The sequence below is a fragment of the Leuresthes tenuis genome, unplaced genomic scaffold (genome assembly GCF_036924035.1).
Source record: "Leuresthes tenuis unplaced genomic scaffold, fLeuTen1.0.hap1 SCAF_20, whole genome shotgun sequence".
Lineage (NCBI taxonomy): Eukaryota > Metazoa > Chordata > Actinopteri > Atheriniformes > Atherinopsidae > Leuresthes > Leuresthes tenuis.
In genome coordinates this window covers 23,479,267-23,498,652 of record NW_027325374.1, presented here as the reverse complement: position 1 = coordinate 23,498,652, position 19,386 = coordinate 23,479,267, and the positions used below count along the sequence as shown (strand labels likewise).

Here is a 19,386-nt window from a genome sequence, read left to right as displayed (position 1 = left end):
AGATTCACTATGAGCTGTACAAACAAAGCCTGCGTATTTATAACAATGAGCTGTGCAAGGCCAGACAGCTGAATTAATCTGAACTGATTAATAAGAATGTCAACAATTCTAGAACTCTGTTTGCTATGGTTGAAAAACTCACAAATCCTCCAAAACAGTTAAACCCAGACCTCCTCTCTACTGAGAAATGCAACGAATTTGCCAACTTTTTTAGCCAAAAAATCAAAACAATTAGACAAAACATTCACGTCACACAGACCAACAAGAAAACTTGATTTAAAAATCCTGGAGGAAACAGTTTGGCATCTGAAATCAGCAACTTGCACTCTGGACATAATACCATCTGACTTTTTAAAAACTGTTTTTACCTACCTGTTTTACCAGAAAGTGATCTCCTACAAATAGTTAACAACTCACTGGTATCAGGCATTTTTCCCAAGTCACTAAAGACAGCTGCCATTAAGCCACTCCTAAAGAAGAGAACTCTCGACGCCTCTGTGATGAACAACTACAGACCTGTCTCTAACCTTTCTTTTATGTCTAAGATTATTGAGAAAGTTGTATTTTACCAGCTCAATGACTTTCTGAATGAAAGTGTCACGACCCCGCAGGACGCAGATGCAGGGATTTTCAAGAAAGGGTTTCTATTTTCACTACTTATAATTCTCCAAGACAGAGAAATAAATATAGGCTATGAAAATGTCTAACACACTTCTTCCAATACATATAGAGGAAGAAGTGCGACTCTAAAAATGATCAAAGTAATATTCACTCCACTCTGGGAGGAAAACTAGAGTGGAGTGAATTAATATTTTTTGACAATGTGCACTGCTACAAGTATGAGACCAGTGTACACAACTGTCAGCACTGTCAAGGATTAGACACGGAATTAAACTGAGCTAAAAAAGCTGTACCGTCGATGCAGAGCTGGAGCAAAACGAAAGGCAAAGAGGTACAACAGGAGGTGGAGGTACAAGCCTTTTCTGCACTCTGTGATTATGGGAAACGCTAACTCGCTACCTAATAAGTGTGATGAGCTAGAGGCGCTTGTGCGGAACCAACGGCTGTATAAGGAGAGCAGTTTGATCTGTCTGTCTGAGTCCTGGCTGAACGACAACACACCAGACTCATGTGTGGACATACCCGGCTTCACAGCCATACAAGCGGATCGTGACCCGAGTATGAGCAGTAAGCGGAAAAGGCAGGGGTATTATCCTGTTTTTTAATCAGAGATGGGTTAACCCCCGCAATGTGACCGTTAAGGAGAGGATATGTTGTCCAGACATTGAACTGCTGTCAGTTGGTTTGCATGCTTTCAATGCGCCCAGAGAGTTCCCATATACAGTCGTCATCGTTGTTTACATTCCACCAAGGGCAGCACTGACAACGGCGTGTGACATCATCCATGACGCCGTTGCTCGGATACAGACCCAGCATCTTGAGGCATTCATTGCAATCACAAGGAACCACGTCTCTCTATCCTCCTGCCTGACTGGCTTTGTACAGTATGTGGACTGTCCAACACGTGGAGAAAAGACATTAGATCTGTTCTATGCTAATGTGAAGGAGGCTTACAAGGCAGTGTCTCTTCCACCACTGGGTAGATCTGATCACAGCATGGTCTATCTACAACCCACACACAGACCTTGTGTATAAAGACTTCCTGTTACTACCAGATCTTTCAGGAAGTGGTCACCAGAGGCGCGTCATGCATTGAGAGACTGCTTTGATGTCACAGACTGGGCTGTACTGCTGGAGGAAGAAGAAATGGACATTGGCATGGATGGGAGGGTCAGCACCATCACAGACTATGTTAACTTCTGTAGGGATACTGTGATTCCATTGGGGACTGTAAGATGCTATCCAAATAATAAACCATCAAAGGCCTCCTCTTCCAGAAAAAGAGGGCGTTCCAGAATGGGGATGGAGAAAGGTGGAGGAATGTACAACAGGAGCTGAAAAAGACACTACATCGAGATAAGATGGAGTACAAGAAAAAGGTAGAGAGACAGCTGGAGAACAGTAACACCAATGAGGTGTGGAGGGGCATGAGGACCATCACTAGATACAGACTGAATAACTCTCAGTCTTTGGAAGGTGATGTCGACAGAGCCAATACTTTTAACCTATATTTCAATATGTTTGATAGTGTGGCTTTTCCCACCACTACAGCTGCTTCTGCTATACTGCTTCCACTGCCCAGCTGTACTTCCACCTCAATAGAAACTCGCATCGCCAAGCCTCCTCCTCGGCCTGACTGCACCGCCACCTCTGCAGCAACTCTCACCAACAGGCTTCTTCTGTCCAGCTGTACTTCCATCTCTATGGCAGCATCCACCGTGAGGTCTCCTGAGCTGCTACACCTCCACACCTGTGGCAGCTACCACATCTAGGCCTCCTGAGCCCAGCTGCACCTTCACATCTGTGGCTGCTCCCACCACCTGGCCTCCTCAGCTCAGCTGCACCTCCACCTCTGCAGCAACTCCCACAACTAACCCTCCTCTGTCCAGCTGCACCCCTACCCTCATCTCTATAATTGATAGCAACATCACTCCTGTCGCCATTCCTCTGCTACAACCTCTGTGTCTAACTACAGAGGTGGTTGGAGCTGAGCTCACAAGACTTTAGTCAGGGAGGGCTGCAGGCCCAGATGGAGTCTGTCCAAGGCTTCTGAGAGACTGTGCTGGTCAACTAGCAGTCCCTCTTCAGAGGCTCTTCAATATGTGCCTTCAGTTGGAAAAAGTCCCGGTGCTGTGGATATACCGGTGCCCAAATTAGGGCAACCGGTGGAGCTGAATGACTACAGACCGGTGGCTTTGACATCTCATATCATAAAGACCTTGGAGAGACCTTGTTCGCTGCATGAGATTGCAGGTGGCCGAGGATCTTGACCGCCTCCAGTTTACACATAGGAGTGGAAGACGCGATTCTGTACATGCTTCATCAGGCATATGCTTCTCTGGATGTGCCTGGTTTATATGTGAGAATCATGTTCTTTGACTTCTCCAGTGCCTTCAACACCATATGGCCTCCAATACTGAAAGATAAGCTTCTAGATATGGGTGTGGGCCCCTCCCTGACATCCTGGATTATAGACTATCTGACTGCCAGACCACAGTAGGTCAGGATGGCGAGATGTGTTTCTGGAACACTGGAATGCAGTATTGGTGCTCTGTGGGGTACTGTTTTGGCTCCTTTTCTTTTTACCCTGTGAACATTGGACTTCAGGTACAACTCAGAGTCCTGCCACATACAGGAATATTCTGATGATACGGCTGTTGTGGCATGTGTGCGCGGTGGACAGGAGAAGGAGTACAGGGACCAGCCATAGAAGGACAGGACTCACAGGAGTCCTTCTATGGCTGGACCAAAAATAACTTTGCTCCTGAACAATACCAAGACCAAAGAGCTGGTGGTGGACTTCAGGAGATCTAAAACTCCATACCAGTCAGTCTGCATTAATGGAGGGGAGATAGAGACTGTTCAGACCTGCAAATACCTGGGGGTGGTGCTGGATAATAAACTGGAGTGGTCTGCCAACATGGAAGCAGTGTACAGGAGGGGCCAGAGCCGTCTCTTCTTCCTGAGACGGCTCAGGTCCTTCAAAGTCTGTAGAAACATGATGTGCACATTTTATCACACTATCATTGAGAGTGTACTGTTCTATGCTGTTGTCTGCTGGGGGAGTTGCACTACAGACAAAAACTGTAGGCGCCTGGACAAACTGGTAAAAAAGGCCAGTTCTGTTGTAGGCAGAAAGCTAGACCCTCTCAGTGCTGTGGGTGGAGTAACGGATGAGGAGGAAATTATATTCTGTTTTGGAGAATAATAAACATCCTCTCCACAGGACAGAGGAGCAGCTGCAGTGAGAGACTCATCTCACTGCGCTGCAGGACTGAGAGGTTTCAGGGGTCCTTTGTACCCACAATCATAATGCTTTTTAACAGTAACTGTTGACGTGTTCTTCTCAAATTGATTTATTTATTAATTTAGTCATTGATTATTATTATTATTAGTAGTAGTAGTAGTATTGTTGTTGTCTAATAAACAATCATTGTAAATATTTCTAATCTTTTGTCATTTTTTTGAGCTACTTGACAAATTTGAATTTCCCCCCCCAGGGATGAATAAAGTATCTGGTCAAAGTGTTAAACGACATGAGGTTGAATACTGATTCTGGTTATGTTTCAGTCCTGGTTCTGTTGGATCTCAGCGTTGCATTTGATACTGTAGATCACAGAATCCTGTTGCATAGACTGGAAAATTGGGTTGGACCTTCTGGAGCGGTCCTTAACTGGATCCAATTTAGAAGTTATTTAGTTAGAATTAGCAGCTATGAATCTGAGTGAATGGCCATGACTTGTTGAGTCTCCCAGGGGTCAATTCTTGGACCTCTTCTGTTTAACTTGTGTATGCTCCCTTTGGGTCAGATATTGCAGAACTTTAACATCAATTATCACAGTTATGCAAATGATACACAACTTTATGTGTCTCTGTCACCAGACGACTGCAGCCCAGCAGATGTACTGTGTCTGGAGGAAATAAACTCCTGGATGAGAGAGAATTTTCTACAATTAAATGAAGAAAAAACTGAGATCATTCTGTTTGGTAGCAAAGAGGAAAGTGTCAGCATTGAGACTCGGGTCCTTACAATCACTGACCAAGTTTGTAACCTTGGAGTGTTGATAGACTCAGATCTGACTTTCAGCAGCCACATCAAAACTGTCACAAAGACAGCTTTTTAACAACTCCGAAACATCAACAGAATTAAAGGTTTTCTCTCCCAAAAAGACCAGGAGAAACTCATCCATGCATTCATCTCCAGTAGACTCCATTACTTTAAAGGTCTGTAAACAACTGCAGCTCATCCAGAACGCTGCTGCTAGAGTTTTAATCAGGAATAAAAGATTTGAACACATCACACCAGTTTTAAAATCTTTACACTGGCTTCCAGTCAGTCACAGAATAGATTTTAAAAGCCTACTGATGGTTTTAGGCCCAAAATACATCTGGGTGATTCTCACGAAACTGTCCTAACCTTTGCAAAAACAAATTTAGGTCAATTTTGCTATTTTTTTCTCTTATTAGTATTAAGCAGGGTCTCAATTTACTGGCTCAATTAAAATTAGTGATCAATACACGTTCTTTAATACATTTTCGGAATGGTTTATTGAGTCGTTGACCAAATAAATTCATTACCCTCCTGTGTCAGTGGCAAATGAGCTCCATTCCACCATGGCCTGCAATGACTTTGCCAAATTCTTCATAGACAAAGTCCAAAATATTAGACAAGCAGTTGGTACATCAGCAGCAGGTTCAGCATATGTACTGTGTCCACCGAAAACCGGTTTAAACACCATGACACTATTTCAACCCATTAACAGTAAAGACCTGGAGGACATCTTACGTCACCTGAAGTCCTCCTCTTGCTGTTTAGACATCCTACCAACAGGTTTTTTCAAAGGGGTCTCAAAGACTTTGGAGTCAGACCTGTTACTGATTGTGAACTTGTCCTTAACGTCAGGTGTGTTTCCAGAGCCACTAAAAACAGCTGTAATTAAACCTCTGCTGAAAAAGGACAATCTTGACAAGACGCAAATGAACAACTACAGGCCCATCTCAAATCTCCCATTTATAAGTAAGATCATTGAAAAAGCGGTTTTTCAACAGCTTAATTACTTTTTAACACAAAATAACTGCTATGATACCTTCCAGTCAGGCTTTAGACAGCACCACAGCACTGAGACTGCTCTGACCAAAGTGTTTAATGACATATGTCTGAATACAGAAGGTGGAAAAATGTCAGTCTTAGTTTTACTGGATCTCAGTGCTGCTTTTGATACAGTTGACCACAATATATTACTCAAACGACTGGAGAACTGGGCTGGTCTTTCCGGAACTGTACTAAACTGGTTTAAAACATACTTCGAGAACAGGAAGTACTTTGTGTCAATAGGTAACTTTACATCTGAGCAGACAAGAATCACATGTGGAATTCCCCAAGGTTCCATCCTGGGACCTCTTCTGTTTAACATCTCCATGCTCCCACTGGCACAGATTATAAAAAACAACCAAATAAACTACCATAGCTATGCAGATGATACACAGATGTATATAACAATGTCACCAGGAGACAGAGGGCCTGTACAGGCCCTTGGTAAATGCATTGAGGAGATTAATGACTGGATGTGCCACAACTTCCTCCAGCTAAACAAAAACAACACTGAGGTAATTGTCTTTGGAGCCAAAGATAAACGATTGAAAGTCACCACAGAGCTTCAATCTATAAATCTAAAAACTACCAACCAGGCCAGAAATCTGGGTGTAGTGATGGACTCAGACCTAAATTTGGACAAACACATTAAGGCAATAACAAAGTCAGCCTACTATCACCTTAAGAATATATCAAGGCTAAAAGATCTGATGTCTCAGCAGGACCTGGAAAAACTAGTCCATGCATTCATCTTTAGTAGGCTTGATTATTGTAATAGCGTCTTTACAGGTCTGCCTAAAAAGTCAGTTAGACAACTGCAGCTCATCCAGAACTCAGCTGCTCGAGTCCTCACTAAGACCAAAAAAGTGGAGCACATCAGTCCAGCTCTGAAGTCTTTACACTGGCTGCCTGTCCATCAGAGGATAGACTTTAAAGTTCTGATGCTGGTCTATAAAGCTCTGAATGGTCAAGGACCAAAATACATCAGTGACCTCCTGACCCACTATGAACCTTCCAGACCCCTCAGGTCATCTGGATCCGGTTTTTTATCAGTTCCCAGAGTCAGAACCAGACATGGAGAAGCTGCATTCAGCTTCTATGCTCCACATGTCTGGAACAAACTCCCAGAAAGCCTCAGATCAGCTGAAACACTCAGTGTATTTAAGTCCAGGTTGAAGACACACCTATTTTCAGCTGCATTTGAATAAGCTTGAGTTTCAAAACGGAATCATGTTTTAACTATTGATTTTATCTTTCATATATATAATTTTTTCTGATTTTATCTATTGTTCTTATTTCCTTCTTTTGTTTAAATTTTAAATCATGCTTTTTATTTCTTCTGTTTTAATGTCTCTGTGAAGCACTTTGAATCACCTTGTTGTTGAATTGTGCTATACAAATAAACTTGCCTTGCCTTGCCTTACAGTAACACATTTTCAATTGATGATAACTGAATATGTATGAAAGGTAGACCTTTTATTTTTTCCATGCATGTTCTGTTAATAGTTCAAAATAGTCACATAGTGTAAACATTCAGAAATGTTTTTATTGATACAATAATTTTAGTTATTATGTTCATTACCGTAACAAAATTGCATTTTTTTACACTAAATCTTTCCTGTAGTGTAAATTTCACAAGTAATTAAAAAATGTTAATTCAGTAATCTGAAAAGACTTGACAAATAGTTTCTGTACAAAAATAAAATTTGAAGGTATCACTCATTCCCATCCAAATATTTACATATACAGCAAGTGTTACAGTCATGAAAAGCTGTTACGGTAATGAAAAGTTTTGTTACGGTAATGACCTCAAACGGCATTCATACATAGAAGCCATGTTTTTAGTATTCACAAAGTAGGCTATATGGTCCAATCTTTTTCACTGTTTATCATGCAAGGCTACATTAGAATTACTGAATGATTAGGTTGTCTTAGGTAATGAGAAATTAAGCTCGACTTTACAATAAAACAATGAATCAAGAGCAAGTCATAAGGTTTAGTGTAACCACAATCAATACGAATAAAAATCAATACAATACAATAATCAAATACAATAATCAAACAATCAATAACTTTTCAACCCTCCTTTATACATGTTTTGTCCAAATCTCTAACCCTAACCCTTATACAACATTATAGAATACCGCTGGTCTTGACACAAGTATATTTCTAATATGGTAACACTTTACCGGGGGCTCACACCAAAAGCGTTGTGAGCGGCTGTGCTTCTTCTTCTGCCAGAAGCGGTCAGAGAAGCCGGAAGCGGCCAAAGGGGCGTGGCTTGTATGTATAGCAACTAGCAGATAATAAGCCATCCATACATTGGTTCCCTCTTTCACCATGGATCGTACTGTGGGCAGCCTTCTAAGTGTTTCTTTGTGTTTGCGCTCTGCCGTTTTCTGCTTTTTTTCCACCTTCGGAATCCAGATCTGGCTGTCATCGCGTCGCGTCACTGCTCATTTGCATAAAGTTGAGCCTTTCTCAACTTTTGAAGCTCACGAAGCTCACAACGTGCCGCTCACAACGCCGGCCGCTCATCGACGCCAGCTTACATTGAAAATGAATGGCAGCTGGCCGCTCACGCCGCTTTTGGTGTGAGCCCCCGGTTACAATAAGGGTCCCTTGTGTTTCTTAAGTAATACACAATAATTGCTAATATTTAGTATTAGTAATTGCTAATAGGCGTTCGCCCAACCGGTCTACATGTGTTTTGTGGACTTGGAGAAGGCGTTCGACCATGTCCCTCGGGGAGTCCTGTGGGGGGTGCTCCGGGAATATGGAGTGCCGGACCCCTTGATAGGGGCCGTTCGGTCTCTGTATGACCGGTGCCAGAGTTTGGTCCACATTGCCGGCAGTAAATCGGATACGTTTCCAGTGAGGGTTGTACTCCGTCAGGGCTGCCCTTTGTCACCGATTCTGTTCCTAACTTATGGACAGAATTTCTAGGCGCAGCCAGGGTGTTGAGGGTGTCCGATTTGGCAACCTCAGAATCGGGTCTCTGCTTTTTGCGGATGATGTGGTTCTGTTAGCGTCGTCGGGCCGTAACCTTCAGCTCTCACTGGAGCGATTCGCAGCCGAGTGTGAAGCGGCTGGGATGAGAATCAGCACCTCCAAATCCGAGACTATGGTTCTCAGCCGGAAAAGGGTGGAATGCTCTCTACAGGTCGGGAATGAGATCCTTCCCCAAGTGGAGGAGTTCAAGTATCTCGGGGTCTTGTTCACAGTGAGGGACTAATGGAGCGTGAGATTGACGGGCGGATCGGTGCGGCGTCTACAGTGTTGCGGGCTCTGCACCGACCCGTCGTTGTGAAGAAGGAGCTGAGCCAGAAGACGAAGCTCTCTATTCACTGGTCAATCTACGTTCCCATCCTCACCTATGGTCACGAGCTGTGGGTAGTGACCGAAAGAACGAGATCGCGAATACAAGCAGCTGAAATGGGTTTCCTCCGCAGGGTGTCTGGGCTCTCCCTTAGAGATAGGGTGAGAAGCTCAGTCATCCGGGTGGGGCTTGGAGTAGAACCGCTGCTCCGCATTGAGAGGAGTCAGATGAGGTGGCATCTGGTTAGGATGCCTCCTGGACGCCTCCCTGGTGAGGTGTTTCAGGCACTTCCGAGAAGACCAAGGACACGTTGGAGAGACTAGGTCTCTCGGCTGGCCTGAGAATGCCTCGGGGTCCCCCCCGGAAGAGCTGGAGGAAGTGGCCGGGGACAGAGACGTCTGGGTTTCTCTGTTAAAGCTGCTGCCCCCGTGACCCGACCCTCGGATAAGCTGTAGATGATGGATGGATGGAATTGCTAATATATCTGTAAACAGTTAATTAATGCTTCATAATGTACTAACTCATGTCAATTAAGAGACCCTGTAATTTTTTATGAATTTTTAAAGGAAAAAAAATTTTATTAGCTAAAATGGCTACAGCTAGCTAGGTAGTTAGTAGATATGAGAAGGAATGCTGCTACAGTACAGTATAACCCCTAGATAACGAACCACAAAATATGTAGCCCTGATTATACATACATAATTCATTACCGTAACACTTCATTTCATTACCGTAACAGTCTTGCATATGTTACGGTAATGAATGCAGAGCGTTACGGTAATGAATGGCAGTTCCATGTTGATAGCATTAATTAGCATAGCTAGCATGACTGGGCAGAAATATATTCACTAACAGTTTGGCTCTATATAAGTTACTTTTCCACAGAATATAAAATAATTATCTACAAAAGTATTTTAAATATACCCTGTTACAGTAATGAACAGTAGTAGTGTGCCAAAGGGTGTATATAATTAAAATTTTTTAAATATCTACTGGAAGAACTTGAAAGATGATCTTACCTAGTAGCCATTTTGAAACTTCTCTTCCACACAAGGCATCATGTGATAAAAAAAAACAATTTATTGGAACACAGGGATTTTAATGGAGCCAAATATCATTGTTACGGAAATGAATTGTTCATGCTCCGGACACATGTATTTTGCCTAGAAAATAATTATTCACAAATACGTGGCCCAAAATGATAACACTGCTAGTTAAAGGGTATAACCCCAACCATTTTTTCTATTTATATGTATATTAAATTATGGGGATGTATTGTGATAATTTTGGGTTTAAGATCAAAAATAAAAGCCCGGACACGTTACGGTAATGAATTTTAAGGTTGAAATGTTGTCATAAAATATAGAGTAATCCATCAAATGCAATGACAACAGTATTCCTACAATTCGTGCATACCAGAGTTTTATATATAATACAAAAGTTTGATTGTTTTAGTCGTTTAGGCTATCAAATCCTTACAGACACGTCAAAATGCAATTTCGTGAGAATCACCCATCTGTGATATGTTCAGAGAATATAAACCCAGCAGAGCTCTTAGATCCAAGGACTCAGGTCAGCTGGTCCAGTCCAGAGTCCAGACTAAACCTGGAGAAGCAGCATTTAGCTGTTATGCTGCAAACAAGTGGAACAAACTGCCAGTAGAGATTAAACTGTCACCAAATGTAGACATTTTTAAATCCAGGTTAAAAACATTTCTTTTCTCATGTGTCTATGCATGAAATCTGCACGGTATCTTTTAACTTATCAAGACTGTTGCTTGTTTTTAATAATCTTAATTTAATATGAATTATTTTATTATTATTTTTTTATGAATTGGTTTCTTTTTATATTCTTTTACATATTTTTAATGCTTCTTCCACTCCCCGCTGCAATGCTTTTGTTTTATGTAAAGCACTTTGAATTGTTTTGTACATGAAATGTGCTATACAAATAAATTTGACATGAATTGACTTGAAGTAAAGCAGGCCGGAAACAATTCAGATGTAGTTAGATGTGTTGTACAACCTACTGACAGTGGGATACAAGGGACTGAGCCACCTGTTCTTTACAGCTATATGTTCACTAAAAATCAAAGGCCCTGAGCTGAGAATGGTGATATTTGAAGATATGATGTTTTATATCCTTTAGTAGAATGCTAGGAGTTTGGTAGCATATGGGGAACAGTTTAAAATATTTGTGGCTGAATTTAATGAAAAGTCAGAAGAGAAACGTGGCTGAAGCCATTGCTACATTTTGTGATTGCTGGTTACATTTGTAAGAATGTGCTACAAAGGAGTTAATGTAATATTAGATAGAGCTTGGATGTGTGGCAATAGAAAGAGTTTCTTATGACCCCTGTTATCACCTGGATATTACAAGTTTAGATGAGATTACGAAACAAGTGCAAACCCCAGTGAAATGAGTGGGAGATTTTAATGCTCACAATCCCTTGTGGGAGACTAAAAGAAAAGATAACCATGCCCAACAATAGAAGAGTTTTTAGATAAATATTCTGTGGTTGTGTTAGATGATGGAAGACTTGGTAATGTATCATGTATAGGCTTGACATTTGCTTCATCATAGCATAATGATCATCAGAGCATTATTGATCATTATACAGTGAGAAGGGATCATTTTCCAATTTGAAGTCTTTTTGGAAGAGTTTTGCCAGTAGAGGAACGATGATATATAAAACAGTTTCATTTTGGATAAGCAAATAATATAAATTCTGAAAATACCTATGTGAATGTTTAGGTGGTACCATCACCTCGCAGCAGAGGGTTCCTGGTTGGAATCCCAGCTGGTTGTTTCTGTGTGGAGTTTGCATGTTCTCCCCGTGTATGCGTGGGTTCTTTACGGGTACTCCGGTTTCCTCCCACCGTCCAAAAACATGCATGTTAGGTTAATTGGTGACTCTAAATTGTCCCTAGGAGTGAGTGTGAATGGTCGTTTGTCTCTGTGTGGCCCTGTGATGGACTGGTGACCTGTCCAGGTTGTACCCCACCTCTCGCATAATGACTGGGATAGGCTCCAGCCCACCTGCAACCCTAAAGTGTGTATAGAAATTGTGGATTAAGTGGGTATAGAAAATGGATGGATGGATATTTGGGTGAAGTAATAAGTGAGGGCACTGTAGGTCAGGGGAGTTTATCGTTCTGTTCTGTATTAAGAAAGGGTGTAGAAAAGTTTACTCCCATTAAGGGGAATAGGAAAGAGAAGAAACTATCTATCATGGTGGAATGAGACTTGTGATGAAGTAGTAAGAGCTCGAAACAAAGCATATAGACAGCTGAAAAATAATCTCACTGAGAGCTATGGTCTTGATTATAAGAGGCTACAAGCATCAACAAGAAAGGTTTGTTTGTACAAAATTTGTTTTACAATAGGAGCAGAAACTACTCTTAAACAGGTTTGGAATATGATCCATGGAATGGCTGGGATGAATAGAGGTGAATCTATTCCTGTTTGGTAGATGAGAATAAGGAACCACCTCAGGAAGCGATTACCTGGGTTATGAGATTTTTAAGACTATAGATGGTAAATGGACTTCACTTGTGTAGCTTCGTATATATTTCTAGTCTAACTGACCTCTCAAAGTGCTTCAGCGCTACATGCCACATTCACCCACACTCATATAGCACATCTTAGTCTATAACTACATGCTTTCTACCCATTTACACACAGGTAATGAGGGGTTCAGTGTCTTGCCCAAGGACATGTGGCCCGGGGAAGCTGGAGTCAAACCATCGACTTTCCAATTGGTGGGTGACTGCTCTTCCTCCTGAGCTACAGCCAGCCCCTAGATGATAATGCATTTGAGGAAATGTTAGCTTTGATAAATACAATGTGGGAACATGGAATAGTACCAGACGAGTGGAAGATTTCTGCAGTTATCCCAGTTTTAGGCGCATTCGGACAGAGTTCTAAGAATGCAGTTTTAAGAACTGTCCACCTCGAATTTAGATATAAGACCTGCCCTTCCCCAGGGGAACTGTTTCATTTTGCATTTGCACATAAGTCGGGGACCTTGGTCGGGACTGATGTGATGCAACCGTCTGCGACCTTGACATGTTACTGTAGCGCCACACTCAACAACAAAACCTGCAAAAAGTAAGAAGAGAAGAAAACAACACCACCAAGAAGCTAACATGGAGAGCGAGGAGGCCACCGTGTTTATGATCTGCATGATGGTAATATTAATCATGGACGATCACATCAGGCGTCTAAGATCGAGGCTGGAAGAGCAAACAGCGAGAGTCAGGAGACGAAGAATCCAGCAGCAGGCGAAACTTCTTAGTTTTATGCATGAAAGCAGGAGAGCAGAGCGCCGCAGACAAAGGAGACGACGTGTAAGTTTCACTTATTAAACATGCGCCTGTTGTGTTCGTGTCGTATGAGTAAATATTTCAGACAAGGGGCAGAGCTACCAACCACCAAACACCTACGTTATATGTGTTCCTATGGAACCCAGAAAAGATCCTGCCTCAGAGAAGGAGCTAAAATGGTTCTAGGAACTGAGGGTCGTGGTCTCGAGTTCCTGCTTGTCCGAATGCGCGAAAAAACGGCCTAGTTCCTGAAAAGGTTATAGGAACTGCAAAAGGTTCCTACAGTGGGAATGTGCCTATTGAAGCCTGGAAAGGAGGTTGATAGTCCTGGAAATATAGACCATTTTCTCTTACATCAGATATATGTAAAATAACTGAACCGGCTGGTACTTATCGTCACACCGTGGTGAGGTCATCTGGGTTTGTTTTATTTTGTCTTGTCTTCTTGTCTTGTCATTTCCTGTTTTATTTTGAAATAGTAACTTTCCTCTCATTTCAGGTCACTTGCTTTTCCTCATGTGTCACCAGTCTGATTGTCTTCCCTGATACCCGATTGTCTCCCCTCCATGATTATCTCCCTTGTCCTGTGCCAGTGTGTTAGTCTATGTATTTGTGCGGTCACACTACCCTTGCCACAGTGTTACCAAGCCTTGTTAATCATAGTAATTTGTATTCTGTTCCTTTTTTCCTCCAAAAGAGTGATTGTGATTTGTAAGTTTTGTAATTATGGAGTTAAGCTAGACAGTTAAAATTTTCATAGCCTTTTGTTCCCTCCGTGAGGAGAGAATCTTTGTTTGCTTACCTTTCATAGTGCCTGCAGGAGTGTTTTTTGTTATTTGACGTTTTCCTCCATAGCAAGAGTGCTTACCCGTTAATTGATGAAGTTTAAAAGTCTTTTTGATTTCCTCCTTATAGTGGAGTGATTATTATTTTTGATATTTTTTATAGCCACACTTCTTCCCCTTTATTTATTGGAAGAAGTGTGTTAGAAATCATTTTGATAGCCTGTATTCATTTCGCTGTCTTGGAGATTTACGTCTTGCCAATAAAGACTATTCTTTTTTGAAAACCCTGCATCTGCGTCCTGTGTCCAGCCTGGTCGTGACACTGGTCGAGAACTCTTGCTAAGGAAGAGCTGGTAGTTTCTTTCTTTTTAGATATAGAGATTATGATATGTTGTGGAAATATTAAATTAGCTGATTATCAAATTATATGATGCATGAATTTAAGGAAAGATGTTAGATTAATTAATGTACTATCCAGGTAAGAGTAGAGGAAGTTTTTTTTTCATATCTAAGTGTGGATAAGGTGACCCTGCATGGTAGCGTTATTAGTCCTGCAAATAGTGAATGGACTCTGCTTGTATAGTCCTTTTCAAGTTCAGCTGACCACTCGAAACGCTTTTACTCTACACACAGTCACAACCACACTCATACATCACGTCACAGTGCTCCTGAGCTACAGCTGCCCCAATGTTGTTTGATATCATGAAACAGGATATTTTTCATGTACTAGGAAGATTTTGGAAAATATTTTCTCGCAGATGGTGGAGCAACATGGAAATGAGGCCATAACATTGGATATTTGATATAACCCTTTAGAAAAGGTGCAGGTCTGCGCTGATAAGTGGGATTTTAGGTTATCACTTCCAAAGACGAAATATATTGTTTTAGGTAGGAAGAAGAACATTAATAATCAGGGACTTGAATTATATGGTAAATCAATTGAAATGGTTAAAGCTTTTAAGTTTTTAGGTAAGGCTTAGGTAAATATAGTGTCCATGTGGAAAAATAGTAAATAATTGTGAGAAGATAAATAAATGAGGTGTTTGACTGCGTGTTTCTGGGGAGAAGATAGAAGTACATTATTAATGATTAATCAGGAATATTTGATTATAGATCTTTACCTTATGGTTTGGCAACAATGAGACTAAGACTGAGTAGACTGGATAGGATTTGGGCTAAGACTTTGAGATTCTGAATAGGAACGTTCCAGACAACGCCACTTTCTTTGCTACTGGTAGAAGCAGGGGAGGCTCCATTGAGACTGCTGCGTGCAAAGTTAGCCCTAAATGATTCGGTCAAATTAAAAGGATTCTCTTTGATCAGAAAGATTATTGATGAATTAGATAGAGGTAGTTTTATAGAATCTGCTAAAGAAATGGGGCAGTGTGGGAAATGTTGGTTCATCTGAGGATGATTTAATCTGTTTATCTGCTTTACAAAGTCAATTAGAGAAATTGAAAGGTGCCTTTGTAAGGTCAAGGCAAAAGTCGATAGAAGCAGGTAAGAAAAATTAAAAATGCTTCTTCAGTTTGGAAAAAAAGATCATCAATCAATACACTACTGATAGACAATATTTTGACTGAAAATCCAAAGCGACGTCCCTGTCCCCGGCTACTTCCTCCAGCTCTTCCGGGGGGACCCCGAGGCGTTCCCAGGCCAGCCGAGAGACATAGTCTATCCAACGTGTCCTGGGTCTTCCCCGGGGTCTCCTCCCAGTGGGACGTGCCCGGAACACCTCACCAGGGAGGCGTCCAGGGGGCATCCTAACCACATGCCCGAGCCACCTCCTCTGACTCCTCTTAATGCAGAGGAGCAGCGGTTCTACTCCGAGCCCCTACCGCATGACTGAGCTTCTCACCCTATCTCTAAGGGAGAGCCCAGACACCCTGCGGAGGAAGCCCATTTCGGCTGCTTGTATTCGCAATCTCGTTCTTTCGGTCACTACCCACAACTCGTGACCATAGGTGAGGATGGGAACGTAGATTGACCAGTAAATAGAGTGCTTCATCTTCTGGCTCAGCTCCTTCTTCACAACGACGGGTCGGTGCAGAGCCCGCAACACTGCAGACGCCGCACCGATCCGCCCGTCAATCTCACGTTCTATTCGTCCCTCACTTATGAACAAGACTCCGAGATACTTGAACTCCTCCACTTGGGGAAGGATTGCATTCCCGACCCGGAGAAAGCATTCCACCCTCTTCCAGCTGAGAACCATAGTCTCGGATTTGGAGGCGCTGATTCTCATCCCAGCCGCTTCACACTCGGCTGCGAATCGCTCCAGTGAGAGCTGAAGGTCATGGCCTGACGACGCTAACAAAACCACATCATCCGCAAAAAGCAGAGACCCGATTCCGAGGTCGCCAAAGCGGACCCCTCAACGCCCTGGCTCCGCCTAGAAATTCTGTCCATAAAAGTTAGGAACAGAATCGGTGACAAAGGGCAGCCCTGACGGAGTACAACCCTCACCGGAAACGTATCCAACTTACTGCCGGCAATGCGGACCAAACTCTGACACTGGTCATACAGAGACCAAACGGCCCCTATCAAGGGGTCCAGCACTCCATATTCCCGGAGCACCCCCCACAGGACTCCACGAGGGACACGGTCGAACGCTTTCTCCAAGTCCACAAAACACATGTAGACTGGTTGGGCGAACTCCCATGCACCCTCCAGGATCCTGCGGAGGGTATAGAGCTGGTCCAGATCCAATCCAGAGCAAATGTCAAAGTTTATTACTGTTTTTTTGCAGTTGACATAGTTCAGCCAGCCAGCCTTGAAATATAGATTGTTAGATGATTTGTCACCGCTCATGAAGAAAGTTAGTCCAGAATTAAAAAATCTTTGTGAACAGGAATTAAATAGTCAGTAAATCTCATGGAAATGACAGACTAATGGGAATTTTATAAAACATTATGAGTCGAGCTAACACCTTTTATGCTATCTGTGCTCTGAGAATCAATGGACTTCAGGAGGACTTTGTCAATTAAGCCAGGCCTTATTTGACTTATACCAAAACCAAATAAATATAAAGCACACACAGAAAATTGGACCAATCAGTTTACTAAATAATGATGCCAAAATCTTTGCACAAATTTTTGTTAACAGACAAGACTTGAATTAAATTATAGATGAAGAGCAATCAGGCTTTATGAAAGGAAGGTTTGTAATAATGTCAGATTGGTTCTAGATGATATTAATTATAGCACTGTCACGGTTTATGTTCTGTTCCATGTCTTGTCTCGTCATTTCCTGTTTTCTTATGAAATCAATGTCTCCTCTCGTTTCAGGTATCTTGCTTTTCCTCCCGTGTCAAGCGTCTCATTGTCTTCCCTGATTCCCAAGTGTTTCCACCTGTTCCCCTTGGTCCCTCATGTGTTCAGATAGTCCACGAGCCTGCAGTGAGCGATCCTCCTGCAGTGCTTTCTTGTTTTGTAATTTATTCTTATCCATAGACTTAGTTTATTTATTCTAACACGGTAAGTTTCATTACTTTGTTTTTCCTCCGCTTGCAAGGAGTGATTTTTGTTGTAACTTTTCATAGTCGCCTCCGTTAAAGGAGAGTTTTGAGTTTATCGTTAAAGTTCATAGAGCCTCTGTTTGGTCAGAGTGCGTCTTTTGTTTTATTCCGCCTCGTTTTGAGAGCGTGACTTTGTTTTTTTTTTTAATGTTCATAGCTTTTCTGTTTTTCTCCCAGTTGTAGAGTTTTCCGTTTGTACCTTTCATAGCTGCGCTCTTCCTCCGCTAAGGTTTTTTCATAGCCTTTTACTTTTGCGCTGCCAGGAGATCGCCCTGCGTTCCTGTGTTCTGTGTGCTGCATTTAAATAATAAAAACCATCGTGAAACCCACACCTGCATCTATGTCCTGAGTCCCCTGGTAAACTGACAAGCACTTTATTCCAGAAGAAAGCTTCATTTTATTTAACAACTTTGATACAATTGAGCGTGTTTATTGTCAAGGTTATTCAGAGTTTTGGCTTTGGACCATACTTTTTAAAAGCTATTAAAACTCTTTGTAGTAGATATAATAGTTCAGTTCGATTATCTTATGGTACTTTAACATGTGCAGAGGAATCAGACAAGGATGCCAACATTGACAATATCACCAGTCATTTTTTATTAGCAATGCAAGTGATGGCGTCTCGCATTTAAAAATAGAATAAAAATAAAAAGATTTTATGGTATTTTACTGTTTAGGAAACGTCAAAGTGAGTCAGCTGGCTGATGACACTCTTTCTTAAAAGATGAAGAGCCATACAAGTTTAAATGAATTTAGTAAAGTTTCAAGGCTGAAGATGAATAAGAGTAAAGCTGCACTCCCTCGTAAAGAGTGCATCTTGAAGAAGATAAGTGGGATTCCAGTTTAACACACTTTTCCATATTAAGGTATTTTTTTTATGTAAAGTCGCCTCTTTGAGAACTGACATATACTTTAAACCCATTAAGATGTGATTTGATTGCATGGTTAATGAGAGATTTGTCCTGACTGGGTCAGATTTTACTATCAAAAGCAAAATGCACTCAAAGAATTGGACAGGATGCTTTGTATGGACGAAAAAGGTGCATTACTTGAAGAAAGAGGTTATTTGTAATAGTAGAGAAGATGGAGGCCTTTGAGTGTTGCAGTTTCGTGAGCTTAACAACAAATTTAAAGTTAAATTGATCAAAAATAGGAACAGGATATGGAATGTCTTTCTATCTGTTTATTTGTTCATTATAGGCTGCTGATTTATAATTATAACTTGTCACCACACTGTTATTATAATCCGGAAAAACTATGATATTCTAATTCTATAGAAGAGTATCCTAACAGTAAATCAGCTACTTGATGAAAGAGGCTTATCACTATCACATACATGCTTCCTCGATAAATTCAAATTCCCAGAAAAACCAAAATAACTGTATTTGATGCTATTCCCAGGAAAGCTCTGTTTGGATCTGGACATTCTGATGCTAATGTTAGAAAATAAGCATTAGAAATATTAGTAAAATATTAGAAAATAAGTGTCCTAACAGACGTATTAGACAAGCATACAAAGAATGTTTTAATCTGGGCCTCTCTGTTCCATAAGGTCAGTTGGAGAAAAGCTTGGACAAATGTTAATAAATATTTAGTTTCTAATAAAATTAAGGAAATAACATTCAAGATTCTTCACAGGATTTATCCATTGAAAAATGTACTTGAAAAATTTCATCTTGACATTGAATATAGATGTGATTTCTGTAAAAGTTTTTTTTTTTTTTTTT

The 19,386-nt window shown here is 41.4% G+C and overlaps 1 protein-coding gene across 1 annotated transcript in view; it reads left to right on the top strand.

Moving 5' to 3' along the window:
* The window catches only part of LOC140278580 (DNA-directed RNA polymerase III subunit RPC4), a 60,473-nt gene that overhangs the window by 3,784 nt on the left and 37,303 nt on the right, over window positions 1-19,386 (top strand). The window lies entirely within an intron of this gene.